Source organism: Hippopotamus amphibius, chromosome 4, assembly GCF_030028045.1.
Source record: "Hippopotamus amphibius kiboko isolate mHipAmp2 chromosome 4, mHipAmp2.hap2, whole genome shotgun sequence".
In the NCBI taxonomy this organism is placed as follows: Eukaryota; Metazoa; Chordata; class Mammalia; order Artiodactyla; family Hippopotamidae; genus Hippopotamus; species Hippopotamus amphibius.
The window spans coordinates 128,135,423-128,147,465 of NC_080189.1; the positions used below are offsets into that span (position 1 = coordinate 128,135,423).

At 42.7% G+C, this 12,043-nt stretch overlaps 1 protein-coding gene across 6 annotated transcripts in view; it reads right to left on the minus strand.

Annotated features, from left to right (window-relative positions):
• The window catches only part of FRMD4A (FERM domain containing 4A), a 450,104-nt gene that overhangs the window by 193,169 nt on the left and 244,892 nt on the right, over positions 1–12,043 (minus strand). The gene's annotated exons all lie outside the window — the stretch shown is intronic.

Consider the following 12,043-nt stretch of genomic DNA (forward strand, 5'->3'; position numbering starts at 1 on the left):
CTAACCAACAAGCGTCTTGTTGCTCCAAGTATCTTCACCACATCTGATTTTAAGCGACTGTCAGGACAACACTAAGAGTGTTTCTAACAGACAGATGTAATACACACCACCTCCAGACAGAATGGTGCTGGGACAGGGCATGGAGCTCCACGCCCCTTCCCCACACCTTCCCTGTGCATTTCTTCCATCTGGCTGTTCCTAAGTTTTGTCCTTTTATAATAAACCAATCATCTAGTAAGTTAAAAAAAAAATACACACCACCTCAAGAGTGTAGATGCTAGCAAAGGACAGTAAAATAATGAGGCAGTGGATTGATTTATTTAGTTACTATAGTATTTATTACCTTTGTTTTTAATATAATTTATTTAACTGTAAGTTTATATAATTTAGTGTTAACAATGCCCATGCGTTACAACTGGAGCACAGAATTCCTGAAAATATAACAGCTCATGCTCAGGACCGGATATGAGCCTCCCCAACACCACTGCCTGGACCAGAAGACCCAGAGATTCCTTCTGGTCCTTGGATTTTTATATGACTGTAGCCCCCACTGAAGCCACCTTCTTTTTCCCCAGCTACCAGCCCCTTTGTGCAGATCCAAAGGGAGGATGCACATGGGCTGATTCTGGCCTCACAGCACTGTATGGGCACCAGAGTCCCTTCCCAGAAGCGCTTTCTCCAGGAAGCAGGAAGAAGGCGGCCTCTTCTCGCCCAACCCAGCTCATTCCCTGACCATCAATACATGCAAAGCTGTTGTGTACTCCTGCGAGAGGATTCTTTCTCCTTCCTCCAAAGAAACCAACCAAGCCATATTATTACTGATGCTTCCATCAAGTCATATTATCACTCAGTTATTCATAAGAATATGATTCAGCCGTAAAAAAGAGGAAATCTTGTTACTGGTGACAACATGGATGGAATTCAAGGGCATTATGCTACGTGAAATAAGTCAGACAGAAGAAGACAAATACTGTATGATCTCGCTTATATGTGGACTCTAAAACAAACAAACCAACCCCCCAAAACCAGGAGCTCCTAGATACAGAGAACACATTGGTGGTTGCCAAAGACAGGGGATGGGGGTGGGAGGGTGCAAATTGGGTGAAGGTGGTCAAAAAGTACAAGCTTCCAGTTAAAATAAATAAGACGTGGGGATGTACTGTACAGCATGCTGATTATAATGAATAATACTGTCTCGTAGATTTGAGAGTTGCTAAGACAGCAGATATTAAAAGTCCTCATCACAAGAAAAAAATTCTGTAACATATATGGGGACAGATGTTAGCTAGACTTGTGGTGATCGTTTCATAATATATACAGGTATCAAATCATTATGTTGCACGCCTTAATATAATCTTATAAGTCAACTGTATCTCAATTTTAAAAAAAGAAAAAAAAGCTTTTACAAAGTAAATAAAAAACTTTGCTGGAAAAAAAAAATCCATCAGCTTCATTTCAATCATTCCCCCATCTAAGTTCAGAGAAAGCTACTGTAATTTTAAATTATGCTAAAATATATGCTGTCATACCAAAATGTATACATTATTATTTCATCAAAAAAGTGCACCCAAAATGTTCAAGTTTCAATAGGACTGCTGACAGCAACTGCACAGGCACTTTGGACAACATTTTAGATATTCAGCAATTCAGTTCTTATTAGGAAGAACTCCTGGTCAACAGAGACAGAGCTCTAGGAAGAAGAGCGCTACGGCCATCGCAAATATTATTTTGGAATTTCTTCAAAAATACTTATTAACAATTTGAGAAAATTCTCTGAAGGGTGGAGACACATTTAAGGAATTTTAAGAAAAATGCTGCGTGTGATTTGCATATTTAAAGCACAAAGTTTTGAACTTCCTTTTATTGCAAAAGGTTAAAGGTATAAACACGTTCTTGAGTTACTTATTCATGTTCTAAGAAGTTGTATAAAGACCAAGGAAAATTGGTATCCAAGACATTACTGTATCAAATAAAGTTCTAAACACAGTCATAAAGAAGAGGTAGCCTATCATTTTCTCAACATATTTCCAAGCATGCAAAGTGTGACATAACCCTGAGTTCATACCCATAGCTAAAGGTGTACCCTGAGATTCTCATTTTCATCTGAAACATACAATTCCCATTCCCTTAACCTCACCTTATCTGCTCAGCAGTTTAAAGAAGTAGCTATGCACCCAGATGTTAATATCTACCCAAGGATCTTCCAATTTCATTTGTCTTTTTGACAAAATCTCACTACTAAGCCCTGAGGAATTTATAAGCACACTCCCTATTCTAATAGGAAATTTACAAGCTGCTTCCCTTTTGGAAGGCAAACCATCCCTGAGAAAAGTCAGCACAGAAAAGTGAGTCTAAACAGAAACTCAACTTTGAATCATCGTGTTTTTGAAAGCACAACTTTCTTTTGACAACATGGCTGTGGCTTTTTTTTTTTTTCTTTCTCAAAAGGGAGACCTGTTTGTTGTTCCACGCAGATGGAAGATCCGAGCATCCTGTACTCATCATTAGTTCAGAAAAGGTTTGCCGTCCTGGGTGTGTACAGAGACAGAGTAGCTGGACATCTGTAGCTTTGTCTGGCTTCCCGGGCATAGTGAAATTTTCTTTTGAATATTAACAGTTGTAAAATAATACTGTTTTCCTCGTTCTCGTTTGCAGCTGATCGGGCACAACTGGAAGGCTGGCATCACCCGCAAAGGAAATCCTCTTGGAGAACAAGTCTCCTTGCAGATATCAGCCGGCTACCTCTCCTGCCAGAAATCGACTTCTAACAGGACAATTCTATACCAACCAGAAGTCTGCGAAGTGCACTGTGATTCCAAAAGATACACAGGAAAGTGTCATTTTGAAAGTGAGGTGTCCACCCCATTTATCCAACTTTGCTGTTAAGACACGCACCTCATCACGAAAACTGCATATAAACATGGAAATGCATTTGTAATACACGCTTAAGTGAACACAGCAGAATATGAAATGTGTACCATAAAGGCAGCCAATAAAATTGTCATGCACGTGGACAAGAATTAAGAGGCAAAAATAAAATAGTTGATGTGCTAGGTTAGCAGACTCATGGGTGGGCCCCCACCCCCACCCAACTATGACGTCACATCTTTTTTCTTTCTCAGTTAAAAAATGTAAAAAAGAAACTTTATCTAGGAAAATGAAGGACACGGAGGCCCACAGGCAATGGAGCTCGAGAAGCTTCCTTCTCAGCAAGTTCATTTTAGACTGCCTATGTTTTTAACGTATCAAATCAAACTAATTTACAAACGAGAATGATGGTCATCACAGACGTTAGAAACCTCAAGGCTGAAGGTCTGACACCTTCTCTCCCTGCAGGAGGAATTGATGGGAAAACAGCTGTGACCAGAAGGGGTTCGGGGAGCACAGAATCTGAAAGGGGGGGTTATAAATATCTGTGTTTGAGGGCTGCCATCGACCAGAACCTGACATATTCCTGATGGTGGACGGGGATGCTGTCCAAATATGACAGAGGAATCTCCTCTGCAGGGCATTACTGAAAAACAGCTACCTAACTGGCAATGACAAACTCCCCCTAAGGGCGATTTTGAAGAGCTTTACATGGAGGGGTACAGGGTATTGAATTCAGCATGTGAAAATACGTTTTATTGGGAATATCGTCTCTTCAGATTCAACGCTAAGAAAACCCCATTTCAATATGCTTCTCATTATCACCTTTTTCTCTACACATCACCCCCATTCCTCTCTGAGTCACTTCTGGGATGTCTGCTCTCCGTTTTTTTTTCTTTTTCTTTTTTTAAAAAATTAATTAATTAATTTATTGGCTGTGTTGGGTCTTTGTTGCTGCGCACAGGCTTTCTCTAGTTGTGGTGAGTGGGGGCTACTCTTCGGGCTTCTCATTGCAGTGGCTTCTCTTGTTGCAGAGCACGGGCTCTAGGTGCTCGGGCTTCAGTCGTTGCAGCACACAGGCTCAGTAGTTGTGGCTCACGGGCTCTAGAGCGCAGGATCAGTAGTTGTGGCGCAAGGGCTTGTTGCTCTGCGGCATGTGGGATCTTCCCGGAGCAGGGATTGAACCTGTGTGCCCTGCATTGGTAGGCGGATTCTTAACCACTGCGCCACCAGGGAAGCCCCTCTCCCCGTTTCTTGCCCCTTGTCGAGTAAGTTATCTACTATGGCATATACATGTGGAGGGAATACTCTGAAAAAATAACCCTAGTTCTCCTCTTTATAATATTTTCATAGAAAACTAATGCAGTTGTGCAAATGATTACAGGGTAACAGATCCTGAACTTAGAAGAACATGCAGCTTAAAAAAATAAAACTAAAATAAATTCAATTAACACATTACCATAATATTTCCTGAGACTAATTTATACTGGAACTGTTAGCACTAAGACACTGGGGGCGGGGGTGAGGGTAGGGAGGGGGAGGAGAGACAGGTTCATAGTTCCCATGTGCCTACTTGTTTATAGCTCTGCACACAGTAAGTTACCAAGTTGTGATTCAGATTCATTTTCAAGAAAATACTTTATGGGACAATAAAAGAAGAAACATTAAAGACTCACTGGAATTGCACAAAACAAAGAATTCACATTCCAAAAACATGCTTTACTTTGGAAAGTTATCAATACTCCCCCAAACGACCTGAAATCCTATTCTTTAAAATGTTATCATCAAAGAGAAAATTCAGATTTCCGAAGCATCCAAGCCAAGGCCCAAACCTAGAGATGTGAGTCTTAGAGCAGGTCCTGTGAGCACGGTCCGTGAAGCCACGGGCATCCCGAGGATGCCGGATGTATGACGGCAGCACCTCACAATCTGCCCTCTGACCCAGGCCATTCTGCGGCTCCAAAGGAAATTCCAGAGACATGACCACAAGTTCCCAGGGCAGCTCATTGTTGGGGCTTCTGGTCTCTGGGTCACCTCAATGTGTCACATCCCTCTCTCCACTTCAGTTTCCTCTGCAGACAAATGAAGACTCAGGGACTCACCTAAGTACCAGAAAGTCACAGAATCTCAATAACTATGAAGCTGTCACATCCAAGAGACAAATAAAGGCGACACATTCACAGCATCCTCAAGAAAGTCAACCCCACAGTAAATAACTACGCCAATAGAAAGGACTTCAGGCAAATTAAAAGTTGCTAAAAATATTCATCCATCTGCTGCCCACACCTAACCTGAAACATGGAAATACCATACGATATAATAAGTTATTCTAATGTATATTATATACATTATAATGTGATAATAAAAGTGTATGAGGGGGGGCTTCCCTGGTAGCACAAGTGGTTAAGAATCTGCCTGCCAATGTAGGGGACACAGGTTCGGTCTCTGGTCCAGGAAGATCCCACAAGCCACAGAGCAACTAAGCCCCATGTGCCACAACTACAGAGCCTGCACTCTAGAGCCCATGAGCCACAACTAATGAGCCCACGCGCCACAACTACTGAAGCCCACGGGCCTAGAGCCCGTGCTCTGCAATAAGAGAAGTTACCACAGTGAGAAGCCTGTGCACCACAATGAAGAGTAGCCCCACTTGCCACAACTAGAGAAAGCCTGCACGCAGTAACGAGGACCCAACGCAGCCAATAAATAAAAAATTTTTTAATTTTTTAAAAATTAAAAAAAAAGTGTATGAGGGGCCTCTGCATATAACATTTAACAAAGTTAAAGGTATAGTGTCCATTTTTACTATGACTTTTCCCTCTATCTGATTTATCTCAAACTTACCTTTTTTTTTGTCTCTAGGTGACGTTATATTAAAATAAAGATGCTAACGGAGGGACTTGCCTGGTGGTTCAGTGGTAAAGAATCTACCTTGCAATACAGGTTTGATTCCTGGTCGGGGAACTAAGATTCCACATGCCACAGGGCTATTAAGCCTGTACACCACAACTAGAGAGAAGCCTGTACACCGCAATGAAAGATCCCGCATGCCACAATGAAGATCCTGCGCGCCACAACTAAGACCCAACACAGCCAAAAGTAAATAAGTAAATAAAATATTTTTGTAAAAGATGCTAATGGAAAGAAAAGAGATCCCAAGTACTAGACAGCAGAAGCCTGATTCAGAGAGAATGACTTTGTCCCAGTTTTGCTCTCTGACCTCTGGCAAATTATTTCACCTCAGTCTTTCCTATGAGTCTCCTGGGTTCAGAAGAAGGATACACACAGGCAGTTCTTGGCTGCTGAATACAGCCAACTGATAAAACCCAGATGAGAGCGATTAAATGTGTGGCTCTATTAGAAGCAAATTCACATGGCAATGTAATGTAATATAAGAACTGAAACCGCCTTGCATTCTTCAAAGCTTGACCTGCGGCAAGTGTGCATTTGATGAGGTCATGGTGCGGCCAGTGTCTCAGTGGAGGATCTTTGGAAAGTAGATTGTGGTGGGACTGCTGCCGCCTGGGTCTTTCAGCAAAAGGACATTGGGTTTTCTCTGGTAACGCAGGAAGAGAAGTCGTGGTGATGTGGGCTCATTAAGGGCTTGGGGACAGCAGAGGGCTGCCGTGGCCGGGTGTGTCATAGGGAAGAACAAATCTGACTTCACATGGGACCTGTCTCTTTTTCTTTAACCTTTGTATTGTATTGCTTTTCCTGCAAGTTAATCACTGAAAGAATGTTGCCTACAGCTGGAAATATACAGGATAGCTCATTCTCAAGGCTCTGACCTTTAAAGGTATAACTTTTCCATTCATACAGAGACAAAAATTTGCAGGACAGAAAATAACATTTGTCTTGTTGGAGGTTTACGAACACTGTGACCAGACCTATGGGGACAGCTGCAAGAACCAAGGATTCTGACACCAAGAAGTCTTCAACAACCAACCACAACCCTTCCCCTTTTAGTATAAAAGAAGACCGAATTCTAACTCGGGCAAGCTGGTTTTTTGGGACACGTGGCCACCGTCTTTTCTGTCTGCTGGCTCTCTGAATAAAGTTGCCATTCCCTGCCCCCAATGACTCGCCTCTTGATTTACTAGCCTGTCATGCAGCATGCAATACGAACTTGGACCTGGTAACAGGTGGACAGTTTTATTTCCTGACTCTGCCGACCTGCAGACCACTGCCGTGTGTGATCAAGCCACAAGTCTTGCTGGACCATCATTTCAGTCCTCTCTAGGTGGGACTGCAGGGGAGAGGCTCAAAAAACATTATTAATCGGTCTCTGGGCCTAAAATTGAGACGATGAGGGACAGACTCAGGTCGGAGGAGAGGACAGCCAGGGAGCTCCACTGATAGGCTTGCGTGATCCCAGTGAAGAGGAACTCCCACCCAGAGCTCTGCTGTGGGGTATGAGGGAAGAGGGGACGCTTTCCCCTTCCACCAAGACACTGCAACCTGAGGACAAGCTATAGATGTGGAGTCGGAGAGATGCGTCTCAGATACAGAAGGTCAAGGCCCAAGTGGGGCATTTCAGCCCAGGGCCAGACTGGGACAGACAATTACTTTCTCCTATCTGAGAGCCAACGAAACGGTCAGGAAGAAAAAGCCATATGCAGGGGCCCTGGTTATGCACCACGGACACCACCTTGGTCACCACGGAGCAATGAAGCCACCGCAGTTCAGTTAACGGAAGTGAGGCTTCCAGCTCAAGGAAGGCAGCAGCGCCTTCTGAATTACACTTTAACCAGCTGGACACTGAAAAACAGCAGCCTGACTGTCCTATCTCCTGCTGCTACCAGAGCATCTTCCAAAGATAGGATTTTCTTGACCACTATTTTGAGTATATTAGCAAGATCTCAACCCACTATTCTACCCAAAATACACGTATTAATCCATATTCACCTCATTCACAGCACATCTATAGGCAAGCATTTGCTTTCTCCCCATGCCTAGGGTCCCACACAGCTTTGCTTCTGCAACCAGAACAACTAAAGTCTCTGAAGACCCATGGAGACTCCACCCTACTTGACGTTGTATTATGACTGTTATTATTATTTGGAGAGGGATGGGCAAAAGGAAGAGCTTTCTCATAAGTGAAGGGGAGCTGGGAGTTCCGACCAGAGAGGGAGTCCCAGGCAGCCTGGATAGAGGCTGGCTGGAAACAGAAGGTGGGAATATGTAGAGAGCAGAATCCTGAGATCTGGATGGAATAAAGGTCTGAATATGGGGTATAAAGGTCCGAGGAGGAGATTCCTGACATGGTTGTAAAACACCTGTTGTTGATTATCCACCATGGCTACCATTTGTGAGATGAGTATCTGCACGCTGGACAACGGGCACTCTGAGATCAGGCTCCCCCTCACTACATCTGGTTTTTTCAAATGCTCTCCTTCCCCCACCCTCGACCCCATCCCCACAATTCCAAGACCAGTCCAAGTTCAGGACTCAGCTGCCCTGGACTTCTAAGTTCTGTTTCTCTGAGGGCTACCCATGCCTCTGGGCCTGGCCCATGCTGTCTCTTTTGCCTGGCAACTCTTTCTCTTCCCTCATGTACCCAAAGGACCACCCCTGCCTTCCTGCTCCAGATGACACACTGAGCCAGGGGCTGGAGACACCGCGGGGACCAAACGAAGCTCCATCTTGCTCCTCGGAGGTCACTGGCTTGAGGGAAAGATGGACGTGACTTTCACTCATTCTTGTGGACTCGGCTGTGCTGATGCACACGCTTTCTCCTCCCCATGGGGGGATCTTCCACCCTCGTCTAGGAGCTACGATGCCAGGCTGGGGCCACCCCTCCTGTCCTCCCCAGGCCACTGTGCCGGGGCTTACAGAGGATGGGAGGAGGGCTCTGGGGCCAGACCGCCGCCCGGGTTCGTGTCTTATCCCAGCTTCGCCGGGGGCTAGCTGGGTGTGACCCCCCCACCATGAGCACTTCACCAATTTGTGCCTCACTCCCCAGTCTATGAAATGGAGACCATCCTCGTGCCAACCTCGCAGGGCTGCCGAAAGGAATAACTAAGTTAATGCACATAGAGCATGGCACTCCGCTTGGCACGGAGAAGGCTCAGTATCACCTTCAGAAGTCTCTAGTCAGGGAAGGAGGCGTTCCTCCAAGCAGGAGTGTCAGAAAGACGAGAGACAGTGTGCCCTGCCCTGCGGGGTGGAATCTGGATTTCGTCAACTGCTGCCCCTCCCCCTCCCCCCAACTTGCAGGATGGCCTGGGTGAGGGTGCAGCTTTCTGACACTCATGCCAGGCTGTCCACTACTGTGGCAGGTGAGAGGACGGTGGCCCGGGATCTGTGGATCTGAAAGAATATCGCTTGTATGCGATCGAAACTTTAACACAAACTTTAAAGATAAAAATAACATAAGAAACATAAAATTGAATGAGAAAATGAAAATTGTAACATCCAAAGAACACAAAGTAGAGAATTCCCAAAAGAGACTGGATTGTAGTATAATATTTACAACGAGTCAAGGGCATCGAGTACGTTATGCATATGATGGACATAGATGAGGCAGTGTCACAAACTTACAGGCACAGAGTTGGAAAGCTGAAGCAGAGATTTAAGACATGGAACATCTACAGCTCATGCAGCTCAATACCAAAAAAACAAACAACCCAGTCAAAAAATGGGTGGAAGACCTAAACAGACATTTCTCCAAAGAAGACATACAGGTGGCCAACAAGCACATGAAAAGATGCTCAACATCACTAATTATGAGAGAAATACAAATCAAGGCTACAATGAGGTATCACCTCACACTGGTCAGAATGGCCATCATCAAAAAATCTACAAACAATAAATGTTGGAGAGGGTGTGAAGAAAAGGGAGCCCTCCTATACTGTTGGTGGGAATGTAAACTGGTAAACTCTTGGTATGGAGAACAGCATGGAGGTTGCTCAGAAAACTAAAACAGAACTACCATACTACCCAGCAATCCCACTCCTAGGCATATGCCCAGAGAAAACCATAATTTAAAATGATATATGCACCCCAATATTCATTGCAGCACTATTTGCAATAGCCAGGACATGGAAGCAAACTAAATATCCATCAACAGAGGAATGGATAAAGAAGATGTGGTACATTCATACAATGGAATATTACGCAGCCATAAAAAGAACAAAATAGTGCCATTTGCAAAGACATGGATAGACCTAGAAACTGTCACAAAGAGTGAAGTAAACCAGAAAGAGAAAAACAAATATCGTATAGTATCACTTATATGTGGAATCTAGAAAAATGGTACAGATGAACTTATTTGCGAAGCAGAAACAGAGACACAGATGTAGAGAACAAACTTATGAATATCAAGGGGAAAGCAGAGGGTGGGATGAATTGTGAGATTGGGATTGACGTGTATACACTACTATGTATAAAATAGACAACTGATGAGAACCTACTGTATAGCACAGGGAACTACTCAATGCTCTATGGTGACCTAAATGGGAAGGAAATCCAAAAAAGAGGGGATATGTGTACATGTATAGCTGATTCACCTTGCTGTACAGCAGAGACTAACACAACACTGTAAAGCAACTATACTTCAATAAAAAATTTTTAAAAACTATAAACAAATTTAAAAAATGAAAAAATAAAATAAAACAAAACAAGGAACATCTAAGGACAATTAAAGAGCCTATAAAGATATATTCCAAGCAAGAAGGGCAAGGAAAGGAATATTTTCATCGTTTGGTGCCAACAGATTTTTGTTAAAAGATGAGCTGCTGGACCACTTAGTTCCTGTTTAGTTTCAGTCTTCTCAAACAAGAAGGGAAATGGCAGGACTAACGACTAAAAGAATATAAATTAACGGCACCTCTCGCCCCAAAATAAATCTCAGGTGGTTCATACAATTACATATTAAAAATAGACGGACACCAGAGGGCTGCAGGCGGGGGCTTCTATTTCCCAAGGTCACACAGGTGGGATATGGAGCACCCAAATCAGAACTCAGGTTAACTGACCACCAAAGTAGACGGGTATCTCTCCCCAGTATTCATCACTGTACAAATGCTTATCGGAAATGTTAAAAAAAAAATAATTGGTAAATGAATTGGGAGATTGGGATTGCTATACATACATTACTACTAATAAAAAAAAAAAACCAAATTGTACACTCTAAATATATGCAGTTTATTCTGTTTACTGTATCTCAATTAAAGTTCTTAAAAAATTGGTAAAAATATTATTGCCAATATTTAAGTCTTTTTTGTATTTTTTTAATTTATTTTTTCCCTTTTGTTTTTTTTAATTTCTAAAATGGAAAGTCTGTATTTTTGGTTCTATACCACATTTCATCATATTTTACTGTTTATGTGTGTATATCAGTTAGAAAGTGTGAATTATGTAGAGAGTGTATTTCCTACATACCCTCAAAATAAAAATATCAGTTTTTTCCTGATTTAAAAAAAAAAATAGATTTGTCAGGTCTGCAGAAAAGCGGTGGAAAACGTATAGATTTGATTACATTTTAAAATTCTTTTTAAGAAAGTGATTTTACTCCATAAATCACCATAAGCAAAAAGAAAAAGCAAATGCAAAGTCAGGGAGAAGATAACAATAATGGGGGTTATTATGTTAAAGATAAAATTATTTAATTAGCAGATGATTACAAGTTAAGTAGAAGACTTCTAACAGCCTACAGGAAATAAAACTAAAATGCAAATGGCTAAAATGTTCATCTTCTTTGACAGTAATTTCTCCTCTAGAAGAGATCTATCCATCTCTCTAGTAATCCCGAGAGTAATCTAGTGACCAACCGTCATGAAATAAGAAAAATGGGCTTAAAGGATTGTACACAGTAGTGTCCATCATAGTGTGTGTTCATTCTGCAAATGCTTACAGTACATAGTTATGTTCCAGGCATCTTATTAGATACATAATGATGAACACCACTTTGTTCCTATACTTAACGAGCTTCTATGTCCAGCAGAAGAAATACCCACGTGAATAGGAGATTACAGTGTAATCCATGTGACCATGGGGTGAGTATAAGATGTGATGGGACAGAGGGTTGGAGAGGACCCTCACTCACACCTGGGGGATTGGTGAGTGCTCAGGTGAGGAAGTGATATCTGAACACAGGACATCCGGCAGAAACAACGTGATGTGAGAAGACCTGGATGGGAGAGAACGTGGCATGTTCTGGAAACATCAGCCGGGC